This window comes from Amphiprion ocellaris, chromosome 3, assembly GCF_022539595.1.
Source record: "Amphiprion ocellaris isolate individual 3 ecotype Okinawa chromosome 3, ASM2253959v1, whole genome shotgun sequence".
NCBI lineage: Eukaryota > Metazoa > Chordata > Actinopteri > Pomacentridae > Amphiprion > Amphiprion ocellaris.
In genome coordinates this window covers 2,642,420-2,665,594 of record NC_072768.1, presented here as the reverse complement: position 1 = coordinate 2,665,594, position 23,175 = coordinate 2,642,420, and the positions used below count along the sequence as shown (strand labels likewise).

General features: G+C 39.0%; 1 long non-coding RNA gene across 1 annotated transcript; it reads left to right on the top strand.

Annotated features, from left to right (window-relative positions):
• The first annotated feature begins 73 nt into the window (after positions 1–73).
• Positions 74–22,871, top strand: LOC118471069 (uncharacterized). The gene is made up of 3 exons (XR_004848285.2): positions 74–290; positions 983–1,096; positions 22,774–22,871. It is a non-coding gene; the product is annotated as an uncharacterized LOC118471069 (long non-coding RNA).
• The last annotated feature ends 304 nt before the right edge of the window (positions 22,872–23,175 follow it).

Sequence of the window (23,175 nt, the reverse complement as noted above, 5' to 3'; positions counted from 1 at the left end):
TGTTTGTGAGTATTTCCTTCCCTTTTGCCCTCATTAGCTTCACTTGTGGGTCACTTGTGTTTGGGATCTTCAAGCAGTTCTGGGTGTATGAATAGTCTTCTTCTCCCTCTGTTTCTGTCAGTCTATAATGTTCTTCTACTTGTTCCAGCCTGACCTCTGCTATGTGCTCCTTCGCTCATCAGCTGTATATTTTTTGGGTCATTTTAAGTTTCTCTGGATCAGTTTGGATTATTCCCTGGACTTCGAGCCGTCTTTTGTTGGCTCTCCTGCCATCCTGAGTTACAACTTCAGTATGTTTGATCAACATTTCTTTTGTATTTTTACCTGCCTGCTTGTCTGCATTTTGGGCCTTTATCTGACAACTAACTAAATCTAAAACTCACCAATTAGTAGCGAAGAGCAACTAGGATTGTTTATGGTCTCTTGCACTGTTAAGTCTGAAATTATGAGATCATGTTCAAGGAAAAGGCAACCATCACATAGTTAAATCCTACATTTCAATGATTGCATTGTCAGTATCTCTTACAATTTAACCATGTTTTTTTTCTAAGTACAATTTAGCATGCTATGTGACATTACTGCACCATAAATGTCCAAAAATCCAGGTAATGCTGAAAAAAATGTTACAGGACAGACTTTTTACAGTTTTTTTTTCCATCATCAGATGTCTGAGGCAGCACTAAGTAATGGCCAAGACCCCACATGGATAAACTCCTTTACTGATAAACCATGTTATTTATTTCAAATTCAGCTACTGAGGAGTTTTTAGTTGTAAAAAAAATAGCAATAATTATTACTTCAGTTGAGAAAAAGGCAGTTGCATCACTTCCTAAAATTGCAGCAATATTGTTTCTTTCATTTGGGGCAACCATGCAGGCTTATTAAACATCAGTTCAAAGGATGAATCTTAAGAAAGAAGTTCTATCTACTCTCAGATGTGTCAAAATGAAATTGTACAAATTCCCGTTTTTCCTTTGGATAGACACCAAGGATGCCTGAGGATCGTCACAGCTCGGAGAGGTGCTGCTGCACACATGAGGCAGAGGAAAGAGTCTCTGATGGGCCGATTTACTCATCTCACAAGAACACAACTTGGGTAAAACACACTATAACATCACACACTGCTCTTATCTGGGTTTACTGCATATATCAGAATAATGATGAATATTCAATGTCAGCTCTTGGATGACATTGATTTAGGTAAACTAGTGTGTTCTCCTCACATTTTGTGCTTTAGCGGTTAGCAAATTTGAAAGTTCCAAGCCGAAAAGCCAATGTTGAAGAGACTAAAGAATGGAAAATAGGTGTTTAAACACTTTAATCTGTTTAATCAAAGTTTCCATGACTGCATTTTGAAATATGTTGTTGGGCGTGAGATGGAATCCAGTATTGGATTAAGTAAAATATACACGAAAATAACAAAGCAAAGCGCTACATGTCACGTTATGGATCATTCCGCAGGGAAAGGCCTAAATGTGGCCTCTAGGAAGCAAAGAACTGGACTAAAAGCATGACTCCTATTGCATTTCCTCAAATTGTCTGTAGAGAGCACTCACACACCATATTATCAATGAGCTGATCTCTACTAACAAGAACAGTATAGCCTCTTCAGAAGCAGTGCTTTCATTCAGAGAATAACTCAATCGGAATAGAACAAAACAATCAAAGTTAGAATCATTTTTATTTTCCAACACAAGCCTCTTTAACAGCTTTAAAACAATGGTGGAAATCTTCAATCAATACATGACAGATTTTTTTTTTATTTGACAGATTTCAACCCTCAGCAACAACTACAGGTGGCTCAGTCGCTTCAAAAGTAATAAAATGTTTTATTCGGCACGTAAAAATGACTTTACATAGCCTTTTAGTAGCCGTGTAATGACTGTGAAGCAGAAAAAACAGGATGCAAAACAAGCCTGTTTTATGCATTTAATCATTTTTAGATGGTAGTATTGTGCACATTTATGTGGTGTTGTTCATTTAAATCAGTTTTATTCAGAGAAATGCAACTAAATATAAACTGGTTTATGTCAGTGTAGTGGTTGTGGTGAAGAAAAAGTAGTTTCTGGTTGTGAAAAGTAACTAAATAGTGACATTAATTTAAGTATAATAGTTGAGAACAATCTTGAGTAATTCAATTTTCTGCCACTTTATGCTTCCACCGCTGTATTTAGAGAGAAATATTGTACTTTCTACTCCACTACCTATGTTTGACAGCTTTAGTTACACTTACGAATAAGAATTCAGCTTTTTTTTCTTTGGGCTTCTGCTGTCTTGCATAAAGTTCACATTTCAGATGACTAAGTTAATCACAGCTCCAATGAATAGTTTTTTTTTAACCTCTAAACCTTTCACATGATTTCACTTCCAAAAATGTTCAAATGATCCAAAATCTCAACAAACATCTAAGATTGGAGGAAGTGTCCAGAAGCAGATTTGTTCAGCAGATCTTTGTTCTCTCATGAATCATGTCATGACCTCAGATTTGTCCCTGAATATAAAACTTCTTATATAAAGTTGTTCAAACAGTCTCCACCTGCAGCAGCTACAACATGCTGCTCAATCACTGATGCTTTACTATTAATAATCTAATGTCTTATATGATAATCTGACAGATGGACCAAACTATTGCATTATTTTAATACTTAAACTACATTTTGCTGCTGAAAGGTATGCTGTTTTTGCTTGTAATGGAGTATTTTTCCATTTTGGCATTGATACTTCTACTGAAATGACCTGAATACTTCATGTGTGAGTCCCTTGTCAACCACTTTGATAACAGAAGACCTATAGTGCATATAAATCAGCCTGTCACTGAGATGAATGTAAACTACTCCACTGATCCCCACCGCTGAGAAATATTTATTTCTGTTCTAATTTTACTTAGGCACATGGCTCGGTGAATTTCATGCGAAGCTGAGAGAACAAATGTGTTTTTAATGAAAAGCCACGTCAGCAAGAACCGCTGCTCATGCGGTAACATGATGCTGAAGTGCATGATGAGGCGCTGTTCTCGTGAGTTTGATTTCCAGGAAAAGTGACAGATCATTAGGGCAAGTGGGCCGTTTGAATTCAGATGACATAGTGTCCTAATTATGCAGACTCAATGGCAGTTCCTTCTTCAAATCCTCTGTGGTGCTTCAACAAAGCTGACTCTACAAGTTCAGACTGTACGCAGTGCCATGAAAAAGTATTTGCCCCCTTTCAGCATATTTTCTCCACTTTTATATTTAAGATCCTCAAACAAATGTAAATATCAGACAAAGATAACCCAAGTAAACACAAAATGCAGCTTCTAAAAGATTATTTTATTTATTAAGTATTGAGGAAAAAAACTATTCAAAGCTATCTGGCCCTGTGTGAAAAAAAGTAATTGCCCCCTAAAGCTAATAGCTGGTTGGGCCACCCTCAGCAGCAACGGCTGAAATCAAGCATTTTCTATAACTGGTAATGAGTCTTTCACATCTCTGTGGAGATATTCTGGTCCACTCTTCTTCACAGAAATATTTTAATTCAGCAACACTGGAGGGTTTTACAGCATGAATGCCCTTTTTAAGGCCATGTCACCACATTTCAATCAGATTCAAGTCTGGACTTTGACTAGGCCACTCCAGAACCTTCATTTAGTTTTTTAAGTCATTCAGAAGTCGACTGGCTGGTGTGTTTTGGATCGTTGTTCTGCTGTAGAACCCAAGTGAGCTTCAGCTTGAGGTCACGAACTGATGGCCGAACATTCTCCTTCAGGATTTCCTGGTAGAGATCAGAATTCATGGTTCCATCAATCTCAGCAAGTCATCCAGATCCTCAGGCCATCACACTACCACCACCATGTTGAACTGTTGCTATGATGTTCGTTTTCTGAAATGCTGCGTTACTTTTCCACCAGATGTAATGAAACACACACTCTCCAAAAAGTTCAACTTTCATCTCATCAGTCCATAGAATATTCTCCCAGAAGTCTTGGAGATCATTCAGATGTTTGTTTGCAAAAGTAAGACGAGCCTTTATGTTCTTTTTGAGCAGCTGTGGTTTTCACCTTGAAGCTCTGCCATGGATGCATTTTTGCCCAGTTTCTTCCTTATGTTGAGTCATGAACACTGACCTTAACTGAGGCGAGGGAGGCCTGCAGGTCTTTAGATGTTGTCCTGGGTTCCTTTGTGACCTCCTGGATGAGTCATCGCTGTGCATTTGGGGTAATTTTGGTACTGAAGGTTCACCACTGTTCCATGTGCAATTACTTTTTCACACATGGCCAGGTAGGTTTCGATAACTTTTTTTCCCCTTAAAACATTAAATCATCTTTTAAAAACTGCATTTTGTGTCTACTTTGGTTATCTTTGTCTAATATTTAGATTTGTTTGATGGTCTTAAACATTTGAGTGGGGAAAATATATATAAAAAAATAATTCAAGAAGGGGGCAAATACTTTTTCCCGGCATTGTATGTGTGTTATCAATCAGCATATTCCTGCATAAAGTAGCACAAGAGTCCAGGCTTTTTCAAAGGACCAGCAGATCCGTTGTGCTGTATTTCTGCATATCACTTATTAAACTTAACAAATTAATTGCAAAGTCTCCAGGGATATACACTTCAGATAAAAGAATCAGTACAATCTGTTTAACGCTACACTAAAACAAGTGAATCCACACTATTTAGCTTTGGAGTATCTGTAAAGAGTTTAGGTCAAAAATAGAGGACGTTACAGAACACATGAGGATGACATCTGGAGTCAGAGGAGGCGTTCTTCCAGTGTTTATCCTCACAAAAGCAGAGATGCACAATTTTTCTGGTCTGATAAACATGCGACATCCTTTTGCGCAGTATGCACCCAGGCAGGAATAACTATGGCAGCTGGAGCGGCACTAAGCTATTAATGGAGAGACTAGCTGAGGAAGGAATGAGGAGTTGGTTGGGTATTGCCTGCTTTGAGGACCGCCAGAGGGCACTGGGAGCCTGAAATGAAACATGATGAAGACCCCCTCTCCCCTCCTCCACTGTCAGTCTACCACCACTCAGACTGCCTAAAGCCACACAGTGTCGAAGTTTGGCGTCTGGCTGAATGCGGTGTGAAAGAAATGCTGCTGAGGTGATGCTGCACGCAGGCATACCTATGGGGAAGTGTATGCAGTGTAACCGTGTCTTTTCCAGTCAGGGTTGATTCTCCAGCACCAAATATGCATATATAATAGTGTTTACTAGCCTCTCTTTTCCATGACTTCTAAAAAAAAAAAAGAAAAAGAAGTGCACCTCTGTACTTTTAGACCCTTTTAAATCATTCAAAATCTTTGCAGACTCCATCAGGGCAAAGTCTGTAGGACAACCTTTAAAAGGGCGAAACACCCGCAGGAAGGTTTCCATCATACACTGAATTATTGCCCGCTGTTCTATCACTCAGTCCTCGTCTTTGTTAAAAATAATAAGAGCAAAAAATCCCTTCAAATTTGAATACAAATGTAGTTAATTTGCAATTCAAACAATGCATGTCAAAGTTTCTACTAAACAAGACAGCCAAATAATCTCTCAAGTCCAGACGTTCCGTGGAGTTGTTCGCCTTACAAAACACAGCAGAAAATGTCTACTCACCCTTGCACTCGAGTGAATTTTCTGAATTTTCTGTGTCCCAGCCAATATGAAACATCATGAGTGTTCAAATTTAAAATTCATGAGAAATGGAGTAGCCCCTGAGCTATTTGTGTGTTTTTAGCATACTCACATGGCTGATCGTATTCATAAATACTGACTGATTGAAGGCCACTTAAATCAAGACCACAAGTACATGTGAATGCCGCTTTTTTTAAGTTGGAATATCCCTGGAGGCGAATTAGAGAAAGAAATCAGATTTTAGACAGTTTTAGTCCTTCAGTTCTTTATTAAAGAGGTCAAAAAGACATTCATAATGGGTTACTATTTGTGCTCCAGAGAGAAAGATACATTTTCACCCTTTGACTTCGCTGCACAGGCCTGCTTCAGGCAGAAAAAAACTGCATGCGTTTGCCTCGACTAAATACTCACTTTAAAGACAAATGTGTGCCACCAAGAGGAGTAGAAATTTTCCAGGCAAAAGAGAAAAGAAGCTCTTCGTTTTGGCAGGTTATTCATGAAGGGCAGACCTTGGCATAGTAACAACCTGAACGCTTTCAGAACGGTTCCTCTGATGTGTCATGTCTGATGCTTCATGAGTCCAGGTAAAATGTTTGCTGCGAGACAGGGGCAAGGGAACTAATGAAATCCCTACCACCCCGCCTTCAGAAGCAATTACCTCAGAATAAACATTAACCACCAGACGACATGTCAAATAAAGTCTAACGGCTCAAAGCACAAATGCAACGTTGCATTAAAAACTCAGAGATTCCTGGAGTAGTGTACCCCAAGAACTTCAAGGGACGTTCCTCTAAACAGCCTCTAGATGCTTAACTTCTCCTCTGTGAAATGAGGTTAATTAATGAAGGCAATCTATTTTCAGTGGTCGAGATGTCTTTCTTTCTGTTTTTATCTCCAATCCATTCTTTAACAGGTCCCATTTGATGGAGACAAAAACAACCAATTACTGTGCAAATAATGTCAGCTGTAGTGGCCCTCCTTTTCATGCCTGATTTGTGTTTGGGCCTTTTGTATTTCTTTGTTCTGTCCCCCTCTGTTCCAGACAGAGCCTTCCTGGCTTCCTGGCCTTGGCTGTTGGTAACCTCATCCGGGCTTATTTACATTATATTACATCCGATTTGAATGGAGCATGCTGAGAGAGGAAGCAGGCATTTAAACATGCATAAAGCAGAGTGAAAAAGAGCAGGATGCCAAGTAAATTTAGCTTCATCATCTTCATTTTTTTATAGATTTACCACAATCTGTTACTGATGGAGATGAGGGTGTGTTTAAACAATGGAGCACTTTGGGGATTTTCATTTTCATTATTGATTGTGAACGTGTCTCTCCTTTTAAAAGTCATTAACAATAGATGGATCGGGATGCAAGAGAGGGAAAAAAAAAACCTGTCATTGAAAATAAGGTGTCAAATGTGGGATCCAACACAATGAGATGCGAGCGTGATTAAAAACTTGTTGGGCCATTTATGTGGGGGGGAAAAATGCAAAAGAGCTTTAATCAGTATTTTAAATAACAATAGATCAGAGGACTGTGTGAAATGAGGAAGCTGTTTGACAATGCAGTTCTCTGCAGTTTTTTGGTTCTGGGCCTGCAGCTATGATGTTTTGATTTATTCTTGCTGCTCTAACCAGCCTCGTTTCCAGCCACTGAAAAGTTTCTCAGCAAAAAAAAGGGAAAAAAAAGCTGTAAAACCCACTTTAGACTACATTCTCAACAGCAAACAAAGTTAGCGGCATAATGGTAAACACACTGGAATATTTAGCAGCTGAGACACATATTTCTCTCCCAGCCAAAACCACCAGCAGTAAATGAATGCTAACATTTCTCTGCTGGATGTGAAAGTATGCAGATGTTTGACAAGTTTTCCTTGAGAAATCAAAAGGTGACAGTCTGTCAGGGTAGTATTCTGTTTAAGCAGCCCAAAAGTGGCCAAAGGTTTAATCCTCTAATGCACAACATGAATCAACAATGTCCCACTTTAATTTATTATTTTCCATCTAGTTGAATGATTCATTGTAATATCTTCAAGCATTAATTATTATTTTTAATATTACAAATCATTTTTTTATTTTACATCTTGTAATGTACAAAAAAAGCTGTTTTTTTTGGGTTTAATTTAACTGCAATATGCAGATGTGGGTTTAAAATGATGCACTTGGATGAAACAGTCATGCTTGTTTCAAAAATCAGTTTTTGCACAATACTGACAATTGAAAATAAGTAGGATTAATGCTCTTAAGTATCATTAAGCAACAAAACACAGCCCAGTACTTTCATGTAGGGCCACATTCATATTTTCAAATCCTATTTTCTCTGTAGATTATGTTTGTGATTATATTTTTCTTTTGAATTTTGTTTGTAGAATTCAACACATCAACAGTTTGCTGCCAAGAACGAGTCTTTCTCTACCGATTAAAGCACCAAAGGTCAGCAGTTTGCTGACCTAAGACAGAACAGGTCAAACTGCAAGCATGAAACTATTCTAGTCTCACAACTAATTTACAGAATGATGCAAAATATCAGTTAAAGACGTGCTGTTCCATATTACTGAAGACATTAAAATTATTAAACACGCATGGAATTATGGGGTGAAGAACAGGAACAAAATGAATTATAGATTACATTTAAAATTCTTCAGACTGGACACTGCCTGCCTTGAAGACAACTGTATACATTTTTTTTTCTTATCAGACCAATAGTTTTATATTTACAGATGAAAACTTGTCAAATGTAATCTGATGAAAGTTGAGTAGATAGTGTTAGTATACAGCAAATATTCCCTTTTAGCTGCTGTAGTTGAACATATTAAGGCAAGAACTGCACACTATCATTACTGTAAAGGTCAGTCTGCACAGAAAATATCATTAACTTTGACTGGAAAAAACAAAGGGAGGAATAAAAGGAAAGCAGCACAATGGAGTGATCAATAATATGAGTGATTTTTGCCCCGCATTATGCATTCATTGTTGGGTAAAGATGCAAAATGTTTCTGCAAAAATAGGATGAAATAACAGAATAAGTGAAAAATGATGTTAAAAGACACTTTAGCCGAGGAATTCATTCAGCGTCGGCTAATGAAATGTGTAACATGCCAAGATATTGAGCAAAGTCCTTCTCTTCCTGATCGATGTTGTGCAGCTGAGGGTTAATGAAGTCAAAGCTCCTCTAGTCTTGAGAGAAGGGAGAGATTAGGTTTATCTAATAATCAAATACTAAAGAAAAATGGTTTAACCCACTAACCCTATTACCAGAGAAAAATCTGGACAGGTCTAACCCAGTCTGCCTCTGCTTTCTGAGGGGTAATTATTCCATTGGCCAAACTGTTAATTATTTAGAGTAATTGCTAAAAGGTGTGAGTGTGTGTCTGTGTGTGCATCTATGTTGGGAGCAATTTATTGTATTATTGTCTGGTAAAAGACCAGACAGAAGGAGACACACTGGGGGGAAAAAAAGAACTGGTCACTGTGAATCTCTTGTTCAAGTTCACTAACCAGCCACCCTCAAGCCATCAAAGCAATGCAAAGCAATTAAGATAATGATTTGAATGACAAAAACACAAGGCTACCTGTCTGGTATACAGCACAAATAGCACTACATTTGCCTATCAGGCCATACGCCGTGCAGAAGGAGAGGGAAACAAAGCAGACAAAATGAGAGTCGCTCTGGGAAAATAAATGAATTTAAAGAGATAGGGGACAAAAAAACAGATCGGCAGGGTTCCGGTGAAACTCATTTATGCACAGGCTTATTCATAGACATTCACTGCTACACATGTACACCCACACTCACCCAGACACATTGTCCTCATCAAGGCAAAATAGTGAAGAGCTGTTGAAGGCGTACATACTGAATCTTCGGAAATTTTTTCCTCAAACGCATTAGCATATCAGAGCCAGGTCTTTACTGGCATGGAATGTGAAAGAAGAGAAAAGGGTGAGAAAAAGGAAAGGAGGATGATGATGATGCAAAACTAAACTCACACTGACTGACGAATGCACACTTCACACCACACTGTTCTCTCCCATATACGACTGGATTGTGGAGCGAGGCCGGCAGTGAGTTCTGACTGACTCTTCTCCCTCCCCCACCCTCTGTTCATTATCCAATAAGGCCTGGGATTTCTAGCTGAATACAGGTCATCATCCTGTATCATAAAAATTACCATTTCAATTACGGCGTTAGCAGAGGCAGCTGATGGCTGAGGTATACATCAATCAGCTGCCTCACTTTTCTATACAGTAAGCCGAGGATCGTGGGAAGGGATGGGGGCAGAAATTAGATGGATAATGAATACCTATTACCTGAAAGCTGAACAAAAAAAAGAGTACTCTGTTCTGTTTAGGACATGGACAAAATAATATATACTGTAAGAGCCAGAAATCTGAAATATATTCACTCAAATACCCAAATAAATGCATATTTATGGTGCAGATGGCAATAATATTTGTATTAGATCACATGGCATGGGGTTCTGGAAAGCATTCTGCTTATTATATCAACAGAAAGACATGTAAAATAATTATTTCAGAGCTCAGTCTGTTAACAGCTATCAGACACAAGTGCTGTGAGATACATGAAAGACTAGGAGCCATAGGGATTGCCTGCCAGAGTAGCAGGGGGTCTTGTAGTGAGCAGCACACATGCAGGTAGTTGGACATTCATTAAAAACCTAAACAAGAATGTGGTTTATACTATACATGAATCAAAAATACTCGGAGGACTGTGGTGCTACAGACCTATTACACATGTACAAATAGAAAGAAGGCAGGGATAAAACTAAAGTCAGACTCCATTAAAGCTGCTGTAGTAAGTATTTTTATACCGATAGTAGATCAGACAACATGTAATCTAAAAGGATCCAACAGTTCCCTTCAGCTCTGTAGTGTTTTATCATATATTGCTGTTTTTAGCTTCTTAGCTTGCTATGTTTTACAGCCACTCACCGCTCTCATCGGCATCCTTTTTTAGATGCAATTTTTAGCTTAAAAGCATGAAAAAGCCACTAAACATCTAGCTCATGAACAGCAGACAGACAAAAGCAAGCAGCTGATGAACACAATGGAGCGTTTAGCAGCTGAAGAGCCTGATATTTTCTCTGGAGTTGGAAAGCGAAGCAGAGGGGGGGAAATGAGTACTGGACTTGTGTTTATGAGGTAAACAGAAATGCTATTGTTTTTCTTTGATTATCTGATTTGTAGAAAAGCACTTGTTGACTATAAGGACACACAAGCTGAGCAATATATGCAGCCCGGTGAGATATATATATATATAGATATATATAGATATATATAGATATATAGATATAGTAAAGGCTCAGCACCTGCAAAAATGGAACAGCTAACTCTAAACAGTGTAGGGGGTCTATGACACCAATTATCAGGTAGTTATAATGCAGTCTAGATCTCTCCCCACACAGTTTTACCACCTTGGGTCATCCCTGACCTGCCAGTTTCACAGCCATTCACACCTGAAGGTATGTGAGTCTTGGCTTCATGGACCATTAACATGTGAGTTGAGGGTGGCGATGTATATCTACAACTTCTCATCAGAACTGAAGAAGCCTTTTCAACATCCAAAAATATAAATCCACTTACCTTCAGCTAAAGCTTTTTGGATTACCATGACCTGGATGACTTAGAATCTACACAGACAAGGACATATTCTAGAAGGTGATATGATTCTACAGCTTGTTGCCCTGCCACCAAGTGGGCGAAAATTCAGTTATTACAGTTTTAATATCGTGATTGAGATCCTCTTTAATTTAGGCAGTGACAATGAAAGCTCGGTTCCTTTAGCAAAGCTGATCATATTTGTTAATTGTGAGAGTTCAGGCCCCTGCAGATTTGATTTCTCATCTTGTTCATGATGTGCCCGGAGCAGATCTGCGATTTCTGGTGACATTAGAGTGAGAGGATGATTTCCACATTTGCACGATGAACCTGGATTGCCATTTTGAAGAGGCACAGACAGCACACTTGGAGAAGGTGCCAAGACAATGACTTTTACTATGCCTTACTGTGTGTAAGCTTTTGTCTGCAAACATGTTTTCTACGTCTGTCTTCCAACTGCTCGTCCCACAGGGAACAAGCTGTTGCTGACAATGATGCTTTTCTGTTCTTGTGAGATTAATTGGATCCTTTCATTACTAGATCAGTTAGTCTTGGAGAGATGTAATACAGACACACCTGGAGTCTACATTTGGAGAAGCTTTTTAGAAATCTGAGAAATATCCTAGAAATGCTCACTCAAGTAGCCATCTCAGCTGTCTAAATCAGGGAAATGAGGAAAAGACTCAATATGTGACACTTAAATTAGATGAAACAAGTTCATTTATTGGTATCAAACTGATATTCTCACAATAATAAGGGGAATCTTAACCATCTGAAGATCCAAATATCAGTCATGTTTTGGTAAAAGAACTGCTATCGAGGCACAATGGGGAAAAATATTGTTTTTTAAAGGAACATCCACATAATCTGACCTGTATTTGCAACTCTGTCCCCTAAAATTACATTCCTGTACAAATAAACGGCAATTTAAATTTTGAAAAAAGGTGTTTTCTCCACAAAACATAAAAGTATGACAGAGAAGGAAAGGGTTTTAGTTTGAAAGAGCCACAAAATTTGCATAATAAAGTAAGTAGAGGAAGATGCTGGCATGAGTCAGCAACAGGCCTTTCACCCATGGCATCAAGTGCAGAAAGATAGTCAAGCAACAAGTCATCATCTATTTGTGACTCTACATGAGATTCAAACCCTGCTCTCCCAGGTGAGGGTCCTTCATCGAACCCACAACGCTACAGTAGTTTTGCTGTGAACTTTGTTGCTCTTTATAGCATCTCACCTGTAATGGGTGGCCCTGGAAACAAAGCCAAGAAGCTGTGCAGAAGTCTAGTTTCCTCTCAGACCACTTGAGTTGCAATATTCTGAAAGCTTAGTGTGGAGATTTTGCTAGATAATAAGAAATAAATAAATAAAAATACTGCCTACACCAGCTTTAATTAAAGGCAGGTTTGAAGGTTAATCCTGACTCAATGCTCCAAACCAGAAAATGATTCCTGTTACTCTCTCTGCTGGAAATCATTATTTCAAATAAAAAAATATAGTAGAACTAAAATTCCTTCTAGTGGATGAATTGATCAAATTATGAGCTCCAAGCCATTTTTTTTATCTTTCTTTTTTGTATCTGTAAGAGATAGTATAGCCTCAAATCATATACAGCAAAAAACAAGAATTTTAGTTAACTTTATTAATATTTGTCTCAGTTATGATCACAGAGGATCGACTGTATTCGGGAAGGAAGAGAAGCATTTAGTCCTGACACTTTTCACAATTCATCTGAAAAGTAAATCATGTTTGTTTCTATTCCTTACAACATGAATCTACATAAATGACATCTTTAAATGACATGTTCCAATATGAACAGCATTTGCAGTAGTGTGTCGAAACTTTATTTCAAAGATGACAGCTTGTATACATTTCTAAATGCCAGTCCTCACATTAGTAATCAGGGAATATTTAGCTCCAGCTACGCTCCTTTCTATTCTACACAATATATCCCCATAGTCCTTTCTATTGACATAACATACATTAGTAATTTCAGTGAGTCCTACCAAGGTCTACAAGGCATAGTGGAGTAGATCTTTATGTACACCAGGGTGACATTATCACAGAAAAGAACTCCACAGTGAATGGCGTATTGATAAAAATCAACACATATAAAAAATAAGAGATGAGAGGCCACTTCTCCATAATTCCATGACTACTAATTGTTTATGATGCCATGAAGGAATATATTCTGTATTCAGTAAGCGTGTGCATGTGTGTGGTTCAACTTCCCATGGGCTCATCGCAAAAAAGAAGACTTATCTAACGATGTGAGCCGCCTGACAGCTGTTGACATTCGAAACATCAGTCAGAAATCCACCGCTGAGTAACTCAGCATTATGTGTAGGGCCATTTAAGGCGGCCACGTTTTAAAAAGGCCTCCATGTCCTCTTGCTTTCTTTTGAGAATTCCTCCTGAAAGCACTAATCACAAAAAGGTTGCAGCCGGAGCTATTTTATGCTTTTTTTGTGTGTTTATTCAGCCAATGAGCCAGGGGTGATTGTTGCTTTGCCCTGTTGAGATAAGAACTGTCTAGGTTGATGCTGCGAGTGTGAATAATGCATTAGAGATGATGACCCCTCTCTGACCAAGAGATGGACAGAAATAACACTGACGTCAACCCGGAGCCTCATGGTACCAGGCGGCACACAGAGAGGATATAGAGGGGATATTAAGCCTGCAGTGCTTCTCAGGGATCAGCTACACCTCTCAATCTGCCTGTCTCTCTGTCGGGGGGGGCGGTGCATCTGTGTCATGCTCTCCCTTTCTCTTGTCTTTTCATGGCAACGTGACGGGCATCTGTGAGCACCGGGGAGCAGGGAGGAAAGGCTACTCACTGAGATGAAATAGAACCACCGAGAGTTTTTTCTCATGCCACACATGCATACACACAAGTAGATTTTCTATTATCAGTGCAGGGTATTTACAATATTGCAGTTGGCTTTCACAACCCTGTCACCCTGGTATGAGTTTTTTTGTTTTCTTTTATAATTAGGTAATGTGAATCTGAATTTCCACTGCTTTTAATCCACTTCCTGGCAGCTTATTCCACCCTCTATTAGCATTAGGATTTTTTTGGTTACTTTAAAATCCCCCTAAAAACTCACCTCTGTGTATCAAATTGAACATATTCTGAAGTTGTTTTCCATAAACATAATCCTTCATGCCTTAAAATGGCTTAGATGTAACTCTATATTGTTGCTTCCTCTAGAATGTGCAGATCTATAAAGTCTTGGTCATTTTTGCCACTCAAACCCACTGTAACGCACTGCAGCTCAAGCACACCAGCTTTCCTACAGCTCTACTCAAACACTGCAAAACTAGTGTATGCTGCACAATGGGAAGTTCAAATATTGGAATAATTCTTTTTAGAACTGGAACTGATTCCAAAGAAGAATAATGATACAGAAAACCATTCCTCAAGTTCAATCCTGTCTCCATAAAATTACGTCCTTATACATCTAAACGGCATTCCCATTTATGTTTTGAGAGAATTGTAGTTTAGCTCTAAAACGGAAATGTTTTCACACCTGTAACTTGGTTTGGAAGTCTTGTAAAAGCCATAAAGTCCACATTAGGAGGTAGGAAGCACAGCTCAACAACTGGACCTTTAGTTAAAAGACAGTCATTCTTATGTTTCATTTTCACTCACTTACTTTCATTTTTCACTCGCTGTTTAGTTACGTTTCGACTCCAAATCTATGTTGTTAGGTTTAGAAAAATGTCACTAGTTGACACTTAAACAGCAATAACTTCTTGGTGGAAACTTGGTTAAGTTTTGGCACCAAAACTATCTGGTTATGTATGAGGAAAATGTCATGGTTTGGGTTAAATCCGTTTTTACACGTTTAAAGCATCTCATTAGAGTTAGAGTTAGCTTGTGAGAGTGACGTAATAAAATGAATATGCATAAATGTATTGATTTGAAACATATTTGGGGTATATCACAAACAAATGAAAAAGGAAAAAGAAAAATACGTTTCTCCCCAATATGCAATTGATAATGTAGTTTAGTTGTATAAAAGTGTAATTTTAGGGAGACAGAGTTGTCATGCTTACAAATGAAACCCTCGCCATTACATTTGATTAGATAAATCTTTTTGTTTGTCCCAACAACAGAAATTCTTCTTTTGACATGGCTAATAGGCAGCAGGTACAACTTGCACAAAAACACATTTAAAACAACAAAGAAAAGAAAAATCGATAAAGCAGGTGTGTGCAGTGTTTATCTGTGATTGCTCAACTTTCTGTCTGATTATCAGAACCTTGGCTTCTTCCAAATATCTCCAGGAAAGCTCCCAGGTAAATTTGCTCTGCTGCCCTTCATGCCAACCTCTGCCTGCACTCTTCCACATACAGTCGAACTGCACAGTCACTCAGCAAACCACATATCAACACACAATGCCAGCAAACAAACCAGCTGGTCAGCCAACAAATCAGTCATCCTGAGAGCAGCCAAGACTCCAACCAACACAACAAGTCAGCCAGCTGTCTCCCTTTCTCTCCGCTACATCATGTTCTGCTTGGACAGTCGGGCTCATTTTCACATTTTTTCAGATTTCATCCAAGACAATACATACGAGAAAAGATGTGCACACCCAGTTTACATTAAGCACTACTTTGTACTTCAATGCCGCAGATGAAAAGGGAAAACCAGCTAAGTGTATTTTCACTTCCAAAGCAGAGCTGCAGGTCAGAGGTGAAGGACTGATGCTGAGAGGTGCTTAACATCCACCCAGATTCACCGGAGGCCTTTTCAGGTTCATTATAGCAAAAGAATCGCTTCGTATTTGTCTTTAATCGACATGGGCGGGCGTGCCCACACTCTCCTCTCCTCGAGCCTGACAAGATATGAATACATAATTTAAACAGAACGGGTGAGACATCACCTTGTGATTAAGCAATCAAATATATATATTTTCTCCCCCTCTACTATATCACTTATTCTTTCATTTCCCTTGCCAAAGTCGTCCAACTGCAAAATACTTTTCCTATTTCTAAGATGGAAAATTCATATTTTACACGTCTCCTTCTAGGCTGCTAATTCAGCATAATTAAATCCTGCGTGTCTGCAGATCTCAAATAGCGAGCTCAGGCTGAATTTGCTCAAGGCATTTTGATATTAAGAGCTTTAGGTAGAGTGTGAATCTATATGATGTAAATGACTGATATTTCGCACAGCGAGCAGCATTAACGTGGAAATCTCTAGTTTTCTGTGAAGTCAGCCACCTCTGGAATTTGGCTGGTGACTTTTTGTAAAGCTAATTTACTGTGTTGATCTTAATCTCTTTCACTTTTTTTTTTACTGTCGCCTCAATTTGGAGAAATAGTTAGCAGCTTTCCAGCAAGACTAACCAAACAAAGAGCCTCTATCGTTCTGCATAGACATCGGCTGAAATTCAAAAGACTTCAGAACAAGAGGAAGGAGAGCACAGGTTTTTTTTCCCTCTGTCTCACTTCTGAAGGGCTGTGAAATGGAGAGCAGTGGGAGGCAAACACTACTGGAGCAGGTAAAGAGAGGCTGACCTTTACACACAAAGGAGTCACATCTCATTCAGGTGACCTTGAAAAGTGGTTATTATCCATAGAAGTTGTGCGCAGCTAATAACCTTTCATGGAAAAAGCTCAAATTTACAGCCGTACCTTGCGAAACAATTTCATCCCATTTCAGTTGACATATCACTTGCATCAATACTGCTGCCGATGCTGTGTGTTAAATATTGCTCTTAAAGATACAAAGAAACCACCACCAGCCTCGTTTCCTCGTGTGGGGAATAGTCTGCTCAGACAAAAAAAACTATTCCTTTGCACTGTGCAATCACTGCCTGCAAGAGCTTTGAAATCTCCTGAGAGGAAAAGCAGAAATAAACACATATTTACTCTCTTCCTGCATCAGGGAGAGGAGATGCATATGAAATTGAAGCGCATAACTAAGTTTATCTTGATCTGTATTTCTATCAGGGATGAACCAGTTAAAGCAGAATTGGAAAAAGAGAGACAGACACAGAGAGAGTTCACTCGGAAAGCTAGTCTTTGTGGAGACTCCCTCCCCTGTGCGTGGGGAAAATGAAGCATTAGAGTGTGTGCTGGCATGGCAGAGGAGAGATGAAAGAGCGTCTGACTCGAGTCGCTGAGATCTCCTCCTCCTGTGTTTGATCCTGTCTTCTGGTCGGCTGGCTGCCTGAGAACGGCGTAGAGAGCCAAGGCCTTGGTCAGGGCATTAGCATGGAGGAGAGGACAGAATGGCTTTTATAAGCTACAAACACATCCCTAAAGGCACGTAGAAGCACACAATCACTCATGTGTACAAGCTCAGTATTAGTACGTGTTCAGTCTGAACCAATGGGCACAAACTGAGGTGAATAATTCCACTCTTTTAATCTAATACAGGCTAATTAGAATGATCAGTTGGCACATACAAAACATTAATTTGACCCAGCGTTGATATGATATTGAGCAAGTTCAGCCAAGCTCTGGTAGTATCACAATAAAACCAGAGGTCAGATAAATATTTGTGCTTTGCTCCAAATTACCCGTATGACGGTATTATAATTTTTGCAATAAAATATACAGTGTCAGGCTAGATTATGTGTCTGGAAATGCTATTTTATTTGTGACAGAATCCTAAGGTAGGCTAATAGGCGCTGAAGCCTCTCGCCACATTGATGCTGACAACACACTAATATATTTATAGTTTCTCAACAAGAAATTTCCTCAGGAGAAAGCAGTAGTTTCATGAAACTGTTTTCAGCTTTGGATTATCCAGAGCTGTGTAAGTTTTTGACAGTGGAAGCACCACAAACCACAAAACCTCCACTCACCTCCATCACAGAGGAAACTGCACAATTCTCTCACAACAAACACAAAATTTTCGTCTTCTTTTGAGCATCATACTAGAGTAGAGGCTGAGAATCCTATAGCTGGAAAACATCAAGAAACACAGATGCAAATTAACAGCGCACAGACACACATGAACATTGTGTAACCGACTTCCCCTCGGTGGTCAGCAGGGTGATGAGAGCAGAGGAGCACAGCCGAGAGGAGGTTATTACAGTGCAGCTGCAGTGGTAATGTACTTTATTTATGACAGGTGCTGGAACATTACTAGCTATCTGCACTCAGAAGCTTATCAGCAGAGCCGCCTGGACAAACGATACATGGACAACAACCACAAAACTGTCACAGGCAATTATAAAAGGAAAAGTGAGAATATAATGAGGAAGTGGCGAATCTTGGAATCAACACAGAGCAGGGTCGAACAATAAATGATTGAATTCTCAAATATTTGAGCTACTGGATGTGTGCTTGACCTACAGTCCAGGGAATAAGTTTTTCTTTTTACGTTTTTGTCATCTTCAACACATTTAATTTGAAAACTGGATATTAAACATGAGACATTAAAGTAAAAACACTTTTTTAACACAGTTGGTTCTAATTTGAAAAATACACATCAAGTCAAAGAAAATCCTCATTCTTTTATATTTTGATCTTGATGTATTTGACCCATAGACACAGTCAGTGTGGATTTTATCTTACCAGATAGCTGCATAACATTAACTCATCGTATGTTTTATGGCAGAGCTCTGTGCTTCTGCTCTAACTCGATTAAGGGACTGATGTATAGACACCAAAATATGACATGCTTTGCTTTTGGACTCCTTAATTTACTGCAAAAAATACTTATTGCTTTACTGTGTGACTAACTGAAGTCAGTTTCATTTAAATTTAAATATATCTTCCCTTTGCGCCAGCGCCTTTCACATTCCCCAAGAGATATTTTAAAGAAATTTCTCCTTCACATGTTCTATTTTCAGCTGTTGGATGCTACAAGAACGGAAATGATAGATACTCTGCTTGATCTCTCATAGCTCAGCGCACTATGATACCCTTCAAAAATCATTAACCGCAACTTTCTAGAATGCATTCCCATGCTGTGTGCTGTGTTTGTGTTACCTGAAGACCACGTTCCTGTTGCGTGTCTCATAAATGATCTATGTCTTCTCCACAGTAATGTAGGTGAAGGAAATCACAAGTGAACAATAAATAATAAATGTGCATGCTTTAGCTTCATAATAGACTTTAAGTTCCTTCTCTTGGTTTCCAAATCACCTGCTGGATTACAGCCTGGATCCATGTTGGGTGATGCCTCCTTTCCCGTTACACTCGCTTGTAATAAGACCTATGGAGAGGCAGGTTTAGTGTGTTTGGTCCTCGGCTTGCCAGAGCACTCGAGGGCATCAGAATCTGTGCAGAGTTCCAAATAAAAACCTTGTGAAATAGTATTTCAGCCTTCCTCTTATATAGTCATTCAAATAACTCTGAAGAGCAATTACACCCGAATGGTGTTACATAAAAAAAGTTAATATATCTGGATCTGCTGTGATGTTCTGGTTTGTAACCATGCTGGAACAACAGACATGACAGAAAATGTTTTGCACATTTAAGGATCAGCTCCTCTGCTCACCTCTGTCTGAGCAGCGCAGGACATATACGCACCAGAAAACTAAAGCAGCTAAAATCAATTAAAATCCCATTAAATTCAGCACCATTATTGAGGTCATTACCAAGAGGGAAAGACGCCTGATGATGATGGTGGATCAAACAAGATCTAATTAATTCATTTATTCATTAACGCACTGCTCTCATGCAAGCACGGTTAGTGCAATGTAATGAAAATGGAGAGAGTCAGACATCAAGTGCAGCGTCTCAGCAGAAACATCAAAACTTGACATGAGACGGAAAATATGAATATGAAACATGAAACACAACATCAAAGGCAACTTATTGCCAGTGCAGGCTATTGGCTGCTTTTCAAAGGACATTGAAACACATGGACATTTTCTGGTGCCCCAAAGAATGGCTGCTTTCAGGTCTGTTAACACGCACACACTAGGTGTCAGTCTGACTGCAGAGAAAGACAGACACTGAGAGAAAGGGGAAAGACAAAGGCAGCAAAACTGCGAGACTCCAAGGAAAGGAGGCAAAAAAAAAAGAGAGAGGGAGCTACACAGTCTGTTTCTCTGCTTCATCTCCCACCAGTGGAGCTGTGATTAGGGAGCAGCAGACAACGATGGGTATTGATCCCTTCTCAGATGGCTCGGGGACCAGAGGCCAAGAAAATGACAGAAACATGCTATGTTGCTTCCTCAGCCTGGAGATGTGGGGCTGGAGGAGGGGGATGTGTATATATAAGTGGGGTGTTGGAAAGAAAAAGCAGGGATGATGCGATTAAGGAAGGAGGGACAGAAGGAGTTTGTGTATGTGCTTTTAGATGGTGGTTTTGCTTTAGGGATAGACTGACTATCGGCCTGCCTGATTGTCGTGGCCGATATTTGGCATTTTCACGGTTAGCGGTATGTGGAAATTATTGGCCGATTATTGATGAATTAAATGTGAGTCTAATGCAGCCTCCTCTGTGTGTCGTCACTCTTTGGTCTCAGAAATGTCTTTCACGCAAACTGATTAATCTCAGCAATTATTATTATTATTTATATATATTTTTAGTTTTATTTTATTTTTTGCTGTTTCTTTTCTATATTTGGGTTTATATATGTATAATTTTTTATTGTATTTTTTCTAATTTTCTTCTGTATTTGGGTTGATATATTATTATTTTTGAAATTATTTTTTAGCTTTATTTTATTTTTTCATTTTTTTCTATATTTGCATTTTTATATATATATATATATGTATTTTTTTGTTATTTTTTGCTCATTTTTTCTCTTTTTGTTTTCTATATATATATTTTTTCCTTTTTTGTGCTCATTTTCTTCTATATTTGGGTTTATATTATTATGATTAGTATTTATTTTCTTTATTTTTATTTTTTTTGCTCAATTTTTTCTAGATTTGGGTCTCACAGGGTTAAACGCCTTGCATGGCAGCTTCCGCCATCAGTGTGTGAATGCATGTGTGAATGGGTGAAGGTGATGTATAATGTAAAGCGCTTTGGTTAGCGTTACAGGTATAGTAAAGCGCTATATAAATACAGACCATTTACCATTTAATCTCTCGTATTTCTGTTTTATGTATTCAGTTATAGCCACCCTTATTAATGATGCTATGTATATCAGCCCCAAATATCGGTTATCTGCCTTTCTTGACTACCGATAATCGACACTGACCCTGAAAAACCCTCATTCGTCGATCCCGATTTTGCATATTTTGTTTTGAGAGGAAGACTCTCATCATCTCTTCTCTCTTTTTGCCACAGTGCATTCCTCAGTAATCAAGATACGCTGGGTCAAATGAAATATGAAATTTATACACTAGAGGGCACGATGAGGATATGATGTGTAGTTCAGGGGTCTGTACAGTCCTCAGTCATGTATGATGTTCATGGCTGTGATTTGAAACACTACCGCTCCTCAGAATAAAGCAGGATTTGACTCAAACTTAAGCCGAGATGCAGAAGTCGGAGTGAGGCTGGGTGGATGCCAGGTCACAGGGTGAGGCGGACAGAAACGGAGGTTAGATGAAGAAGAACAGACGAGCTGATTGGATGTGACAGGAGCAGTGTCCTCCTCCACTGCAGCACAGCGTTCCCCAAATGAAAATCTATGCGGCCCGACGCTGGCAGCAGACCTTCACGGACTCGAAGGGACCGCTGGACAGCTGGCGGGCCACGGATTGCACATACAAATGTACACAATCAGGCATGCAAAGGCAGAGAGACTGAAACGAAAAAAGAATGTCTAATCTTGGCCTGATGCATTCTGTGGCTTCAGTGTGAGAGGTCACACATTAACACGAATATAAACAAAGATATGCTTAAGTGTTGAAGAGACAATGTCTAAGGAAAGATGATGAAATCATATTGACAATGAAAAAGTAACGTCTCCGCTTGTCTCTCCCAGTCAGATATCTCTTTGTCATCCCGCGGGTTTGCTTTCTCTACACATATAGCTGATAGAAAAGTCTGTGACTGGCTCAGTGAAGCCTGAGCTTCTTTATACAAAGATTTTATTCATCCCATGGCAGCCACTAACAAGGCCTATTTAAATTGAGCCAAGTTAGCTGCTTTATTTCAGAGAACCAACCTCTGTCATTTCAGTCTCTGTGGTTACACTTTGCCAATTTCTGTTGCTTCATTAAAGCTCATTTGGTGTCAAAATCATCTTAGTTTTCAAGGGAATATACTTGCAAGTGAAAGCAGCAGACAGTTCAGTATTTGGTGACTCTGTTATTCTCTGAGGTGGTTTTCTTTTGTCACTGTAGGACAATCATATCTTGTTCAAATCTGTGTTCAACTCCAATAAATGTGGTTTGTCTCCTGAAATTCAACCTCAGTATGCAGTAACTCTGGATTTCAACAGTTCAAACTCAAATGCATTCCTCCATAAAAACTACATGATCTTAATTTTCCACAATCTGCATGCATTAACTTGCATTTCCTAATTTCTCAGCGTCCATGTTGGAACTTTTAGGCATGTTGTATTTATAATTCACTCGTGTAGTTTCTCATGAGGCCATTTCCCTCCATTGCTTTCTTCTTTGGATAAATCTCATCTTCAAATGTTTCCTGTTGCTGCCTTCCTTGGCTGACAAGATGCTTCTATTTTTGCAGAAGGAATTCCTTCTCCTGTCTTTTATCCCAGCTGTCCTGTCATCAGAATACTTCATGGCACATTGATGACCGATGTTCCTCAGGGATTTGGAGTTAAGGTAATCTTGAGTTTAATATTTGATATTTCATTTGCCTGTTTAAGTCCGTACTTTTTTGAGTCCTACTTTTTATCCTTTTTCTGTCGAGGTGTCATCTACCAATCCTTCATTTTCATTTCTTCCAACTTTTTTCCTCACTGATGCTCATCCAGAGAAAACACAGCTCAGGAAATCAAAGTAGCAGATTAGGCTACCAGCTGACATGTTGCATGCTTTTACTGCTTTTCCATCTCCTCTTTGTGATGGATTTGTCCAACTTTCTGAATGAGACAAATGATGCTTAATGGGTACGCTTAAATCACCA